Source organism: Rhincodon typus, chromosome 43 (genome assembly GCF_021869965.1).
Source record: "Rhincodon typus isolate 14 chromosome 43, sRhiTyp1.1, whole genome shotgun sequence".
In the NCBI taxonomy this organism is placed as follows: Eukaryota; Metazoa; Chordata; class Chondrichthyes; order Orectolobiformes; family Rhincodontidae; genus Rhincodon; species Rhincodon typus.
The window spans coordinates 1,450,346-1,467,572 of record NC_063374.1 but is presented as its reverse complement, the minus strand read 5'-3'; positions in this window follow the sequence as shown (position 1 = coordinate 1,467,572).

The following is a 17,227-nucleotide window of genomic DNA, read 5'->3' as shown; positions in this document are numbered from 1 at the left end:
AGATGTAGCAGCCATGTGAACACCACCCCTTAGGGATACATTCTATCTAATGACCCATTCTGCCACTTCGGAGACATTAAAGGGGATTGGTTGTAAGGGGATTCCCCTTTTTGTGTGAATTGGGATGTGAATGCACACCCAGAATGAGGAGATATTTAGCCGTGTTGCATACTCATTACTGAGGGATAAAAATGAGTTATGGGCTGGAGGGTGAGTGGACTCTTTAACTGATGCCCGTGCATCGGATCCAACTAGGCTGCCCAGGAGACGGACAAGAGTCATTAGAAGCCATTGTATCTTCTTAGGTCTTTAGTCTTCCAGAGCAACCTTATCTTTCTTCAGCAGCTTGCACCGAGTAGCGTGAATCCAGTCCTGATGTTGTTCTACTTTGACGGCAGTGTGGGTAACCAGAAGTGCTTGATAGGGACCTTTCCACCCAGGAGACAAAGAATTCTTTTCAAGTGCTTTGATATATACAAAATCACCAGGTTTAAATGGACTGACTGGGCTTTGGCAATGCTGCAAAGACTTTATCATGATTCGACCAGGCCGCCTCGTTCAGGGCCTGTGCATACTGCAAGGTTTTCTCATCGACCCAAATTCATACTACATCAGCCCCTGTCATTGGGGGCTTGGTGCCTGTGGTCATGGGTCTTCCCATTAAGACCTCAAATGGGGTTAGGCCTGTTGTTCTATTTACCTGATTCCTTAGGGTGTAAAGGGTAATAGGCAGAGCTTATTTTAAACCATTTTAAACCAGTTTCCTGACAGACTTTTTCAAGCGTATTTTTTAGGGTACCATTGACTCGTTCTACTGTTCCAAAGGATTGGGATTGGTAAGGTATGTGCACCTTCCATTCAAATCCCATGGCCTGAGTCAGGGCTGTAACTATTTTTCCTGTAAAATGTGTCTCTTGATCACTGTTCATCTTAATGGGTATTCCAAATCTAGGGATGATATCCTTCATCAGGCATTTTACCACTGTTCTAGCATCATCTTTTCTGGTTGCAAAGGCTTCCACTCACTTGGAGAACATGTCCACTATCACCAGTATATATTTGAAATCTCCAGACGATGGCATTTGCACAAAGTCTATTTGTAAATTGCCAAAGGTTCCAGCTGGTACTGGCAAGTGATCAAACTTGGCTGGTGTTTTTCCCCTATTGTACTGTTGGCAAATGGTACAAGTGTCAATTACTTGTTGAAGAGTGGTTGTTATACGAGGTGCAAACCATTGTTGTGTGACCTGATGCAACATCTCATCTTTTCCTACATGCCCTTGCCCATGCGCCAGGCGGGCAGATGCATGGAGGAGACCTTTCGGGCAAACAACCCTTCCATCAGGGTGGCGCCACAGATGGTCAGGGTCCTGGGCATAGCCCTTCATAACCCAGGTATCTTTTTCCTATTGGGGGGCTCCCTGTTAAGACTGTACCGTGAGAGTGAGGTCAATGGACTTAGGTAACGATTGGCGGACAAAAGAGGACACCACCGCCACCCGGGACAAGGCAGTGTCTTTGGCTGCTTCATCAGCAGCGGCATTCCTGAGCGAAATATCGTCTTGAGACTGTGTATGCATAACATCACTTAATTACAGACAATCCACTGGGGAGAAGGACGACGTGAAGCAAATTACTAATCAAGGTGGGCATGTTGAATGGGCTTACCAGAGGAGGTGATGAACCCACGGTGGTGCCATAGGGTGCCAAGATCGTGAACAACCCCGAAAGCGTACCGCAAATCCGCATAAATGTTAGCAGTGCGACCCTCAGCGAGAATACAAGCACGGTTAAGGGCAAACAGTTCGGCGGCCTGGGCAGAAGTGCCAGGAGGCAGAGCAAACGCTTCCAGAACTGCAAAGGGAGTGACAATAGTGTAACCTGCCAGAGTGGCGGTGTCGTAAGGTCGGCAGGAGGAACCATCAGTGAAGAGCACCAAATCGGGGTTAGCGAGGGGTGTTGACGGTAAGTCTGGGCGGGGAGACATGACAGAGTCGACAAGCTGCAGGCAGTCATGTTCGATGTCATCTACAGTAGTACTATCAGGGAGAAGAGTGGCGGGGTTTAGTGAGGGAGCCCGACGGAAGGAGATATTTGGCTTAGACAGTAACTTGACCTTGTACCCAGTGCGGTGAGCGGCAGTAAAATGTTGAGTTGCCACCGAATTTAGCAGCAGTAAAACTGGGGGCCAAAATGACACATATGTAATCTAAAACAATAGGATTGGATTTTTCTAAGATGACAGCAGTGGCGGCAACAGCACGCAGACAACCAGGCATTCCTCTAACAATGGGAGGCAGCTGAACCGAATAATATGCTTCAGAGATAGTAGGAACTGCAGATGCTGGAGAATCTGGGATAACAAGGTGTAGAGCTGGATGAACACAGCCGGCCAAGCAGCATCAGAGGAGCAGGAAGGCTGACGTTTCGGGCCTAGACCCTTCTTCGGAAATGCTCCTCTGATGCTGCTTGGCCTGCTGTGTTCATCCAGCTCTACACCTTGTTATCTCGAATAATATGCTGCCGGCCGTTTGAGTCCACCATGTTCTTGAGCCAGTATGCCGCTTGCAAACCCCTCCTTTTCACTAACCTAGAGCGGAAAAGGCTTGTTGTAATCTGGCATGCCCAGGACAGGGGCTTGAGTCAGCGCAGTCTTAAACTTGGCCGAGGCTCTGCGACGTTCTTCAGCCCATTCAATTTCAGTGGGATGTCCCCGTCAGGTAGTCTGCCAAAGGACGGCGTCCATGCGTCGGTTCTCAGGTATCCATTGCCTGCGATAATTAACCATACCAAGAAAGGATAACATCTCTTTCTGCGTATTGGGCAAGGGGGCTTTCAGCACCACTTCGACCTGTTCAGGTCCCAACCGACGTATTCTCCAGAATAAAACCTAAGTACCATACAGAAGGCTGACAGAGCTGCAGGTTCGCGGCGGAGACACGGTGCCCTTTAATCGCCAGGTGAGAGAGTAAAGTAACTGAGTCTTTTTCACAGCTGACATAGTCAATAGAGGTGATTAATAAGTCATCAGCATATTGTAAGACCGTACTGTTACAGGGCAGAGAGAGTTCGAGAAGGTCTGCACGGCAGCGGCGGCGTAGACAGCCGGGCTCTCAGTATAGCCTTGGGGAAGCCGGGTCCATGTATACTGTGCCACTATAGATATAAATGAAAAAAGGTCTTTTCTACTCCTCTGCATGAGGATAGAAAAGAAGGCTTAGGAGAGGTCGATTCCTGTGCAGCAAGTCGAATCGGGGCTTAAAGAGGACAAAATAACATTGGTGTCAGGGACCACAGGGGTGACAGGCACCACAATCTGATTGATGGTGCGTAGGTCTTGGACGAAACGCCACTCGCCTGTCCTACACTTCACCATGGGGCCGATCTGTTAGGGTTCGCTGGTGCCTTAATAGCCACGGTGATACGAAGGACTGATGTGGGGCCCATTTGAAACAGAGACCCTTTGGGGCACGTCAGATCAATGGCGGCTCCCAAACCCAGAACACTGAAATAAATGTGACCGTCAAAACAGAGGGTATCAGGAGCATTAAGAAAAAGCGTTGCCCGCTGAACATAGGATCGGACTCAGTGTGTTTTGAAAATAGCGTCGTACAATGGGTTCTGGTAAGTAATCTGCTGGTACTGAACAAATGGCACTAGTAGCGTAAACACTCGTCGCTACTGTCAGTTAGGGATGCACAGAGGCACACTAATACCTCCTCAAGGCGGTTATTTTGTAGCTGCCAACAGTATAGGACAGGGACAGTGTTCGGTTCGTCAGATTCTTTGAGTAACATATTGTAGGCCAGAGGGACGGAATGTTCGGGAAGTTCGAAGAATAGCCATCGCTGAGTGCAACGTATAGTAGCTCCAAGCTTGCAGAGCGCTTGGCGGCCCAATAGGCTGACAGGGGAAAGTTTGGCAATTACAAAGGTCTCATTCACATTCTGGTTTCCAATTTGGATCAGAACGGGATGGGATAAGGGCTCAACCATAGGAATTCTGGGTACTCCTATAGTGGAAATCTTTTTAGAATTACAAGGCAGGTTCAAAGACGAGATTGTCGCGCCGGAATCAATCAGTAAGTTTCCTCGTCTCCCTTCAATCTCAATTTCACGGGGAGAGGAGGACAATCTGATCATTGCAGCCTGTAAGGTCGCCCCTCCATGGCACCCTTATTGTCCTTGAGGGAAAGGGTTATTAAAAGAAAAAGGGGTAGTGGGTTTCTGATCGACAGTACGTGCCTCATCTCTCCCATTACGACAATCCTGAGCCCAGTGGCCCTTCTGGCTGCATTGCCGGCAGACATCCTATCCTTTGTCCCTGCCCTGCCACCGCCGACCATGATTCTCATTTTGGGGTTTACGGTGTCTTTCCGTGTGACCCCGGGATGGAACAGGTGGGCAAATTGGCCCTTAGATTCGCCGAATCGCTTGGTGAACGGGGTTGTTCACCAAGTGATCCGGCGAGCCTAAAGGCCAATTCGCCCAGCAATTCCCGTCTGTCCATATTAGTCAGGGACGTGAGGATTTCATTACATCCTTGCCGCTGCCACGTCAGATTAGCCATTTTGAAAGCATGGGCCGTGTTAAGTTCAAGGCAATTCAAGAGGGTTTGGAATGGCAAAGGGTCCATATTGCTCTAACGCCACCGCTGCTGAGGATTCCCAAGTATCCTTAAACCTAGCAATGAAGCCTGTCAGCTGCTCCCACTTTTTCTGAATGCAAGGGTCACCTCCCCAAAATCACTATGTTGCCTAGCTCCGTTAGTGACGGCAGCTTTAGCGTGCGTCCAGAGCCAGGTATCTCTACTCTCGTTTCCCTGATTCTGAAGGTCATCATCAAGGGCCCAGTCACCCTCGAGCCCCGGTGGGACAGCAAACGAATCTTTAACAGCTTGCCCGGAAGCGCCGTATGAAACTTTCAATAGTAACAACACATCACCGGGCAAGGGATTATAAATTTGACACGTCTGTACTAAACAATTATGAAATGGAACGGGTTATTTTAGGGGGTTTGGGGCTTCATTCATCATACTTCGGACCTCCGAGGAGGTTCAGGGGCACAATACAGCAACTTCCCCTACCATTATGCGGGGATATTGTTCAACCACGCTGCTAACGGGTTCCTTAGGAATACTGTCGGGGGTACCCTCCCGTTTGGCTGCCCGACGCCTTCTGGTCTGGATCCCGACCGTGTCCGAAGAGGTGACCTGAGGTAGGAGAGACGGCGGGTCATTAGATAATGGTTCATTATGGGGAGGGGGAGGGGGTGAACAATCCCTAAAGGCAGCTGCCAGGAGAATATCATCCATAACCTCATCCTTGCTTTCTTCAGACTGTTCTAACTTTGGATACATTCCCGCAGCAGGAGCGCTAGGCTTAATATTTTTTCCATCACCAGTAGCCTTATATTTTTTAGGTTTTGAGGTTGATGGCGCCTGGCCACTTCCAACCATTTGTCAAAACAAGTAATCATATAGTTATAATCACAGTTTGCGTCTCCTCCCCCAGCCTCTGACTCACTTTTCCACAACTGTATCTTTTTCAAATCAAACGTACCTCCATAAGGCCAGTCTCCATGAGACCACCCGTACAAATCACTAGAGAACGTAACAGAGTACCTGCTGTCTCCTGTCTCCAGTCAAACCTTATCGGCAGGTGATCCGGGAGGAACCAGCGGGTCCCCAAGCAGCTTGCACTGTTTCTGGATTTCCTGAATCCTCCTTGAAGTTGCCTTTTTCAGTTTCACAGGAAACTCTTTTCCCTCGGGTCTCTTGGCTTCCTTGCTTGTTTTGCTACCCATTATTTAACAAGTCTCACTTACCAAGGGGTCAGACTCTGAATTTAAATGAGTGTTAACAATTTATAATTACGTATCTTAACGTTATATTTACTTATACACTAATTCAACCTTCCCCAGCCCCGAGATCTCGTTATACCTCAGACCTGGAAGCCTTCCTGACTTTTTTTTTGTTTTTTTTGCCTTAACTCTTCATTTACAGCAAACTTGAGGATTTCTCAACGAGTTTCTGTCTTCCACACGTGGTCTTGCTCGTCCCGTCATTCTAATTCTGGTTGTGATAGTTCTTTGGTTTCCCCTATTACCACCAGCAGTTTCAGTTTTGCCAGGACTGGACCGTTCTGCATCCGAAGTCTGATATTGTCAGCAGTAGTGACAGAAAGTTCAAAACCATTACAGACTCCTCCAGTGGAGGTATCACTGGTGGTGTATCTACCAGCGGGAAGTGGCTCAATGCATTCATATTCGTTACTTGGCCTACCAGATGGTGTATCAACTTGTAATTATATGCACTTAGTATTAGAGCCCACTGCTGAATTCAGCCTGAAGCTATGGGTAGCACTGCCTTGTCCTCTTAAGTAGACCTAGCAGGAATTTGTGGTCCGTTATTATTACAAAGTTATGTCTGTATTGATGGAACTTCCTAACTCTAAATATGACAGCCAAACCTTCCTTCTCTATTTGGGCATATTTACGCTTTGCTTTAGCCAAAGTCCTGGATGCACACACTATTTGGCATTCCTCTCCACTGGGCCACTTCTGAGCCAACACCACCCCGATGCCATATGGGGAGGCATTGCATATCAATACTAGATCATAATGTGTCAACACCTTAGATGATGACAGCTGTTTCTTCACTTTGCTGAAAGCTATGGCTTGGCTACGCAACCATTTCAAAGGCTGATCCCTTTTTAAGACTTGATGCAAAGGTGCCAGGATGGAGCCCAGATTGTCAGAACTTTCTGTAATGATTCATTCGCCAAAGGAAAGACCTAAGCACAGGTACAGAGTTAGGAGCTGGGGCACATTTGAATCACTCTCACTTTATCTTCCAACGGGTGTAACCCAGTCTTGTCAACTCTGGGGCCCAAGTAGGTCATTTGAGTACATGGAACACACACTTTTTCCTTTCTAAGGCATACGCCCACTTGGTAGAAATGTCTCAGGGCTATGTCCAAGTTTTCTAAGTGCTCCTTATTGATTTGCCCTGTTATTAGCATGGTATCTAGATAAATGGACACCTGGGGCAGACCTTGTAAAATGTTCTCCACTGTTCACTGAAAAATGGCACAGGCTGATGATATCCCAAGTGGCAATCTTGTATACTGGTACAAACCCTCCTGGCTATTAGTTCTAGCATACATCAAGGAATCCTCATCTAACTACAACTGCAAATGCACATGGTTCATGTCCAGCTTCGTGAAGGACAACACCCCTGCCAGCTTTGCGTATAAATCCTCTATGTGAAGGATTGGTTATTTAGCTCGCTGTGAAAAATGGTTTACTGTTTGTTTAAAATCCCCACAAAGGTGAATCGACCCATTGAGCTTCACAATCAGTATGACTGGTGCTGCCCATTCCGCAAACTGGACTGGTTTGATGATTGCTTTGCTTTCCAGCCTTTTGATTTCTGCTTCAAAATTTGTGCAGAATGCAAATGGCACTGAGTGGGCCTTGCAGAATCATGGAATTGCTTTCTGGTCAACATGCAAGGTGGCCTTGGCTCCTTTGACCTAGACCTTCCTGAAAAACATCCAGGTATTTGATTAGGACTTCACTCAGGCAGCCATTTTCTAACTGAAAAATGTTGAGCCAATCTAGCTGGATCTTTCTCAACCAATTTCACCTCATCCAGCTTGGGCCCAAGCCTATTATTACAAGCAGTGGTAACTGAACCAGTTGCTTCTCATAAGAGACTGGAAGCGAAGTTGTACCCTTAATTTGTAAAGGCTCCCTGTTATACGTTCTTAGTCTAGCTGAGGTTTCTCGCAAACTTAAGGGTTGGAATCCCAAGGGAATTTTGTTAAAGATCAGCTCTGTGATCATTGAAATGGCCATGCTAGTATTGACCTCCATTAGAACCAGGTGACCATTTAATCAGACATTTATTTTGATTGGTCCTGATTTTGATGTTGCTAAGCAGTTTAACTGTTCCAAACCTGATGACGGTGGACTTTCCAAGATGTGCAATCTCCTGGATACCAAAGAGTTCTCTTACTTAATTTAGGTCTAGTGAGACGCTTTTGCTGTCTCAATTCCGCATACCAGCATCAACTACAATGGCTTGTTGGCCTGGACGCTGCAGAAAATTTTAACTGTTTGGCCGAGGCTCGGCTTTGTTTTGGGGATTTGCTGTGGGCTGACCTAGAGTCCCTCTTTCAGGATGTGTCCTGAATGATGCTATGCAATTGCCTTCACTCAAGCGGTGTTTCCCAGCTCAATTGAAATGGTGAGGCTGTCTACTTCCTTCGGAATACGCTGCAACTCATAAGTTCCACTTGCCACATTTTCCAATGATAAAACCAGTTGTAGGCCTGTTTAAGTCCAGTTGGGCTTCATCTAGTAGACTCTTTTGCTTTGTTACATTAATCCCACATACCAAACGGTCTCTCAGCATTGCATTAGGGGTTAAATCAAAATCACATGCCTCTGCCAGTCATCTTAGACTAATCAAAAGTCCAAAAACAGATTCCCCTGGTTCTTGAATTGCCGAGTAAAACCCAAAATGTCTCAGAATTAGAGGAGGCTTGGGGTCATAATATTTCTTAACTAAATCGATCAAATCTTGAAAGGTTTTAGTATCTGTGCCTCAGGGAAAGTAAGGTTCTTACTAACCGAAAAAGCTGTGGGTCTACAAGCTGTCAGGAGAATTACCTGTTGCTTTTCATCTGCCCCAATGTAATTTGCCCAAAAAAAACATTTTCTTTCCCTAGCCAAGCTGTTCCAGTACAGTTACAATACTGGCATCTCCCCAACAATGTGGAAAATTGCCCAAGTATGTCCTGTGCATAAAAAGCAGGACAAATGCAACCCAGCCAATTACCTCTCCATCAGTCTAATGTCAATCATCAGTAAAGTGATGGAGGTGACATCAACAGTGCTTTCAAGCAGCACCTGCTCAGCAATTACCTGCTCAGTGACGCCCAGTTTGGGTTCCACCAGGGCCACCCATCTCCTGACATGACTAGAACCTTGGTTCAAACATGGACAAAAGAGGTAAAGTGAGAGTCTCAGCCCTTGACATCAAGGCTGCATTTGACTGAGTGTGGCATCAAAACTGGTATCGGGGGAAAACTCTCTGGTGGTTAGAGTCATACCTGACACATAGGAAGACGGTCGTGATTATTGGAGGTCTGTCATCTCAGCTCCAGGATATCTCTGCAGGAGTTCCTCAGGGTAGTGTCCTCAGCCCAACCATTTTCAGCTGCTTCATCACTGATCTTCCCTCCATCATGAGGTCAGAAGTAGGGATATTTGCTGATGACTTACACAATGTTCAGCACCATTCACGACTCCTTAGATATTGATGCAGTCCATGTTCAAATGCAGAAAGATCTGGACAATATCCAGGCTTGGGCTGACAAGTGGCAAGTAACATTTGCACCACACAAATGTCAGGCTGTGTCCATCACCAATAAGAGACAATCTAACCACCACCCATGACATTCAATGGTGTTACCATCACTGAATGCCCCACTATCAACATCCTGGGAGTTATCATTGGTCAAAAATTTAATTGGACTCACCACATAAATGCAGTGGCTACAAGAGCAGGTCAGAGGCTAAGAATACTGCGGCAAGTAACTCACCTCCTGACTCCTCAAAGCCTGTCCACCATCTACAAGGGACAAGTCAGGAACAGCACCTCACGGATGCTGAGTCTTGAGTTGCTAGATCTGTGCAAAGTCTGTCCCATTTAGCACAGTGATAGTGCCAAATAACATAATGGAGGTTATTCTCAATGTGAAGGTGAGAATTCGCCTCCACAAGGACTGTGCAGTGATCGCTGTAACCAATACTGTCATGGACAGATGAATCTGCAGATGGCAGATTGGTAATGATGAGGTCAAATGTGTTTTTCTCTCTTGTTAGTTCCCTCACCACCTGCCACAGACCCAGTCTGGCAGCTATGTCCTTTGGGACACAACCAGCTTGATCAGTAGTACTGCTGCCGAGCCTCTCTTGGTTGTGGACATTGAAATCCCCCACCCAGAGTATATTTTGTTCTTTTGCCATCCTCAGGACTTCCTCTAAGTATTGTTCAGCATGGAGGAGTACTGATTCATCAGCTGAGGGAGGATGGTATGCTGTAATCAACAGGCGGTTTCCTTGCTGTTGTTTAACCTGAAGCCATGAGACGTCATGGGGCCCAGAGTCAATGTTGAGGATTCGCACAGCAACTCCCTCCCAACTGTATCCCATTGTGCCACCACCTCTGCTGAGTCTGTCCTGCCGGTGATACAGGACATATCCCAGGGATGATGATGGTGGTGTCTGGGACATTATCTATAAGGTGTGATTTTGTGAGTATGACTATGTTGCTTGACTAGTCTGTGAGACAGCTCTCCAAACTTTGGCACTAGCCCCCAGACATTATTAAGGAGGACTTTGCAGAGTTGACAGAGCTGTTTCTGCCATTGTCTTTTCCAGTGCCTAGGTCAATGCCAGGTGAACTGTCCAGTTTCATTTCTTTGAGAATTTGTAGTGATTGGTACAACTGAATGGCTTGCCAGTTCAGCCTTGGCAGGTAAGGTTTAAGATAATCCAAAAAGATTCTACAAATACATTAAAATCAAGGGAGCAACTAGAAAGAGAGTAGTATGCCTTAAAGATCAACGAGGTTGTCTTTGTGTTGATCCTCAGGAGATGGGAGAGACATTGAATGAATATCTTGCATCAGTTTTTACTGTTGAGAACGAAATGGAGACCAGAGAATTCAGGGAAATAAATATTGATGTTTTGAAAACAGTTCACATGACAGAAGAGGAAATGGTGGAGATCTTATAAAACATGAAGGTAGATACATCTCCAGGACCTGATCAAGTATATCACAGGACGTTGTGGGAATTTAGGGAGGAAATTGTGGGGCACCTAACAGAAGGTGAAGTACCGGATGACTGGAGGGTGGCTAACGTTGTGTCATTGTTTAAGGAAGGCTGTAAGGAGAACTTGGAAACTCTAGATCTGAGAGTCTGATATTAATGGTATGTAAGTTGTTGGAGGTGATTCTGAAAAATAGGATTTCCGTGCATTTGGAGAGGCAAGGATTGATTAGGGATAGTCAGCATAGTTTTGTATGAGAATTGTGTCTCATAAATTTGATTGATTTTTAAAAAATGAAGTAACTAAAAAGATTGCTTACTGTAAAGGAGTAGATGTTGATTGTATGGACCTCTATAAAGCCTTTGACAATGTTCTGCATGGTAGACTAATTAGTAATGTTAAATCACATGGTATTCAGGGCGAGATTTGCCAATTAGATACAAAATTGTCTTTACGGTAGGAGACAGAGGGTTGCTTCCCCTACAGAGGGCAGTGTATTGGGAGTCTGAACTCTGCTGTTGAAGTTGAGACTTGGAGGCTGAAGTGGCAACACCTGTTGCAACTGGGAGCAGCTGGAATCAACTGAAGCCTGAAGCCTAGAGCCTTGGGTGCTGCAGCCTGCCTGCATGGAAGGATTCAAGCTTGGGACTTGCTGTTGCTGCCGCGAGAAGTCTGGTGACCTGCATTTCTCCTCAGCCACTGCGTAGAATGGTCAGTTCCTGGAGCCAGGACTTTTCTATTTTATCCGGGTGGCTTGTTACTGGAGCCTTGACTCTGCATCCATTGAGAAAATGCAGGCTTTGGAGCCCAGCCCAGGTCCCATCGAGAGAACAGGCAGTGCCCCCTCTCTTCATCTGGTTTCCCCAACCCCTTGTGTACCCTGAAACCTGTGAAAGAAAAGAAGAAAGGGTGGAAAGTCAAAATGGAGGGAGATCAGCAGGACAGTGGAGAGATGGAGGTATTCCTCATTCCCCTACCCTCCCATAAAAGGCACCACTCCTTGGGTTCGGAGGGACCAGGGGACTCCGGTACTAACAACACCTCTCCCAGAAATTAGGGAGTAGCATCCCCCAAAACCCCTCTCTCCTTGCTTGGGGAGGATGACATGACCCTGCCCCCCAAAGGCCTCTGTGACTGGGCCAGGCACCTTGGATGGTGAGGTGGGCACAGCCACTGAGGTCTTGCCCAAGCCACAAGAACTAGAAGGCCCCAGTGTGCTGCCTGGGCACTGCGGTGGGAATAGTTTCCCTGAGGGCAGCCTGGATGGTAACAATGAAGGAGCAGGCCACTTTTCTCCTTCCCAGGCCTTTATGTTGGGCACCTCTGCCTTTACTAGGCATCTTTTCCCAGAGGCGGAGGGTGGCCTGGCGCAAGGAGTGAAGCACGTTTCCGAAACGCTGTTGTTTAGAGAGCCTGACGTTTTCATCAATGTTTTAGTTGAGTCTGGTATAGTCCAAGACTTGGACGTTCCTGCAAAGGGTCTTCCAGCTGTTGACACTGGGGGTAGGGTTGAGGCAGGGGTGTGTCCAACTGGTAATCCTGGACCACCCCGCATGATGCGGGGGAGTAGTGAGGGATTAGAAGCAATGACCTGGAGGAGGATGGTGCATCAGTCATGAGCACTACCGAGTCAGATGAGGCAGAGAAAGACATGTTGCTCACTGACAAGGTTCCTCTCATCTCCGTTGGGAAAATCCAGGACTTTTTGCAAGCGGTGCTTGGTTGCTGAGACAGAGTCTGGTTGCTATGGACTGGTGGAATTCTCTACCGTTTCTAGTCATGTCTGTCCTGCAGCTATTGGCAGCCCCGGGAATGTATAAGAACATGAGGCGGTGGTTCCAGGGATTCCTTTGCAGCTTCCTCAGGGAGTGGAATGGGAGAAAAGTCCCTCCCCCGCTCAGATGTTGGTTTTCATTGTATTAACGGGTGGTGGTGGCATATACTGCAGCCATGAAGATATCCATAGCTCGCCTCAATGTCAACAGCAGTGGGAATGCCCAGTGCAGATTTTGTATCCTCTCTCTCCTCAGGAAATGAGAGTACATGATGAGCCTCCTGCAAGAAACCCATACCGTTTCAGGAGATGAAGCTACATGGCTCTTGGAGTTTCAGGGCCAGGTTTTTGTGAGCCACCTGGCCTCCAATTGTGGCAGGGTGGCTATCTTGTTGGCCCCTTTTGTCAGCTGGAGATCTGTGGGTCAAGGAGTGTGTGCCGGCCTTCTGCACCAACTCACAGTTTGTTTTGGAGGCACAGTGCTTCGTTTTGTGAATGTAAATGCACCTCAGATGGGACCTCAGCAGACGTGCCTCTTTGAGCAAGTGTCTACTCTTCTTAGTTCCATCAGTGAGGGCAAACTCATCGTTCTCGGGAGAAGATTTCAATTGCAACCTCAAGAAGCAGGACCATGACGGTACCCAGAAGAGGTCAGCATCAGTGGAGAAGTTGAGGAACTTGGCAGACGTCTGGCAAAATCTCTATCCCAATTCCAATGCCTTCACCTTTGTGAGGCCGCGGCCAGAATGTCCAGAATTTTACCAGGATGTTGCCTGGAATGGAGGGACGGTTCTTACGAGGAAAGGTTGAGAGAGCTAGGGCTTTTTTCTCCAGAACGATGAAGGATGAGAGGTGACTTGATAGAGATGTACAAAATGATCAGAGGTATAGATAGAGTGGACAGCCAGGCACTTTTTCCTAGGGTGGAACTAGGTATTATGAGGGGGCATAGTTTTAAAGTGAGTGGAGGTAGATATAGGGGAGACATCAGAGGTAGGTTCTTCACTCAGAGAGTGGTAGGGGCGTGGAATGTATTGCTGGAGAGGGTAGTGAAGTCGGCCTCATTAGGGGCATTTAAGCGGCTCTTAGATATGCATATGGATGATAGCATAAGGTAGGGGTGGAGGTTAGATAGACCTTAGATTTTGGGTAAAAGTTCATTGTGTCCCGGAGGCCTCTGTGCGCAGGTGCCGTTCTCCAATCACAACCTTGAATCTATGGTGGCATGTGGGCAAGACTCACATCTGTGTCTTTGGTCAGCAGTACGTGTAGGGATCGACGAAGAGGCTGAAATCCACAATCGAAGGGTTGGAGAAGGAGTTGCTCGACCTGGAGTCACATCTCGGTCAGCCCGATGTGGACCCGGTCCTGTGGGAAGTGTACAAAGAGAAGGCCACGCTCCGGGATCTGCATCTTGTTGGGTCCTAGGATGCGTACATGAGATCATGTGTCCAGTTCCTTTGGGATCTGGACCACAGCTTCCCCTTCTTCTATTCACTGGGAAAAAGGCACAGGGTCTGCCAGCTCCTCCTTGTGCTTCTAGCCAATGATGTATCCCTCGTTTGGATCCAGAGGGCATCAGGGCCCAAGTGAGTGACTATTATGTTACTCTTTTCTCTCTGGATCCTTCCAGTGAGGAAGCTCACAAAGTTTTATGGGAGGATCTGCTGCAGGTCAGCCCTGAGGGTACTGAGAGGCTCGATGCCCCTCTGAGCTTGGAGGAGCTGCCTGGTGCCCTCAACCGTCTTTCCAAGGGCAAGTCCCTGGGGCTGGATGGGCTGACCTTGGAGTTCTTCAGGGCGTTCTGAGATGTTCTGGGCGACGTTGACTAGGCACAGGTCCTACATATGCTGATGACGCGTGCCTCATGTTCACAGACCCAGCTGACCTGCAGAGGATGCATTACTGCCAGGAGGTCTACTCTGTGGCATCCTCCACACGGATCAACTGGAGCAATTGCTTGGGGCTACTGGTCAGTCCTTGGCATAAACACCCCCTGTTGGAGGAGCTACGGTGCTTCAAGTGGTGTTCCACTCACCTCCTCTACCTGGGAGTCCATCATTGTCCTGCTGAGGAATCCTGGCTGGCAAATTGCACAAGCTGGAAACCAGGGTGACTGTTCACCTAGCATGCTGGACAGGATGGCTTTGAGTGCTGTGCTACAGGGTGCAAGTGCTGGTCATAAACCAGCTGGTGGCTGTATGGTGTGGTACCGTCTGGTCACTGTGGTGCCCACCCCCCACCCCGGGAACCACCATCGAGAAAAAGCTTGTCGAGATTTTGTGGGACAAAAGGCAAACTGGGTCGCTGCTTTAGTTCTGAGTCTCCTGCCTGAGGGTGGTTAGGCACTGGTGTGCCTTCGTACCTAGCTAGCAACTTTCTGCCTTCAGACCCTGCAGCGATACCTCTATGTTGAGCCTCCTCCAAGGTGGTGCGCCCTGATGACACATTTCTTCCTTCGGGTGCGTGGCCTCCCTTACGACACGCAGTTCTTGTTTGTGGAGTGGCCCCAGCCTCGGAATTCAGGAATTGCCTGTCTTCTGTCTGGACCTGATCACAATCTGGGATATGGTTGGCTCACGCAGGAGCTCTTCCCCCGAGAGAAGTGGTGACTCTCGTCAGGGAGCAACTGCTCAGAAACAAGTTCCTCCTTGAGTGCAGTTTGCTCTGGGCGAGGGAGGATGGAGAGAGCTTGGGATGCAGGGCTGACCAGAGTCGGTGAAAGCCCCTCTTTCGCAGTCATGTCTGCACTCAGGTGTCCCTGGAGCGGGAGCATGGGGTGCTCACCAGTGTGGTTGAGGCCTTTCATGATCAACAGGTGCCACGGAGGTTGGAGGGCATTATAAACGTGAACAAGAACATTTTGATTTAGTAAATCTTTTTGTTTCCATAGTATAAGTTTCCATTTTGCCTTTAGAGTTGTGTTTGTTTTTGGGTTGGTGTCCCAGGAAGGTCTTGGTGAAGATTTGTAGCTTGGGTTGTGGATGCAGTTGTTCATTAGCTCGCTGAGCCAGTTGTTCCATGGTGTGCAGACATTTTGTAACCATTCTAGGCAACGTCATCAGTGTGACCTCTGATCAAAGCGTTGGTGTTCTGTTCCGTTCTGAATTTATCTGATCCTTGGTGTGGTTGGTCTTGTCATTTTCGGACTGCTTTTTAGCTGTGGTCTGTATACAGGGTCTATTTCTAGGTGTTTGTTAATGGAGTCCCGTGTTGAGAACCAGGCTTCCAGAAATTCCCTTGCAGGTCTGTTGTTCGCTTGTCCCAGTATAGTCACTTTGTCCCAATTGAACCGATGGCCCTCATTACACACATACAATGAGGGCCATCAGTTCAATTGGGACCACACATTCGTAATAATCAAACGCACAAAAGTCGAAGAAACCCACTAACTTGTTAACAACATCTTCACAGGCATAAAATTCACTAGAGAGGAAGAAAACAACAAATAGCTCCCATTCTTAGACGTAATGGTAGAGAGACTAACGGCAAATTCCGGACTCGAGTATACCGGAAGGCCAGACACATGGACCAAATCCTAACTTCGATAGCAACCACCCCATCATACACAAACAGAGCTGCTTTAAGACACTATTTAAATGAGCCATATCACACTGCAACACCCCAGAACTCCAGAGAATGGAAGAGGAACACTTGCACAAACTATTTACCAACAATGGATACCCAAGAAGTTTTGTCCACAAATGCCTACAAAACAAACAAACAACAGTCAAACACTATCCTACATCAAAAATTATATCAGAAATGACAACCATACTCCTTAGATTGCATACAATCATGATTGCATACAAACCTACATCAACACTGCATCAAATGCGATCAAAGACTAAAGAGCCCATACCAACTGTAAACAGGACTAATGTGATATACAGAATCCCATGCAGTGAATGCAATAAACATTACATTGGACAAACAGGGAGGAAACTGATGACCAGGATACACAAACACCAGCTGGCAATAAAAAGACACGACCAATATTCACTTGTCTTGATACACACAGACAATGAGGGCCATCAGTTTGACTGTGACAAAGTGACTATCCTGGGACAAGCGAACAACAGACATGCAAGGGAATTTCTGGAAGCCTGGTTCTCAACATGGGATTCCATTAACAAACACAATGAAATAGGCTTCATATACAGACTGCTGCTTAAAAAAAAGGACGGAAAGTGACAAGACCCATCACACCAGAGGATCATATAAATTTGGAAAGGAGCAGAACACCAACACTTCAATTAGAGGTCGCACTGATGATGTTGCCTAGAATGGTAACAAAACATCTGCACATCACGGAACAACCGGCTCAGTGAGCCAACAAACAACTTATTTTCACTTTGTTTCAACATTTGACCCCCTGGAAGAGCCATGGGGCCTGTTACTTTATCAAGAAATATTTATTCCACATTTTGACCCCTTGTTGTTCCTACCCCAAGAGAGGTTGATGGGGGCAGAGTTGAGAAAAGCCATTTTTTTGTTTGTTTATTTGTTGTTTTTCTTTTTCAGAGTCATGGAGTTTCATTTTGGTGCAAAAGTCAGGGAAATTTTTACTTAGATAACAAGGTGTAGAGCTGGATGAACACAGCAGGCC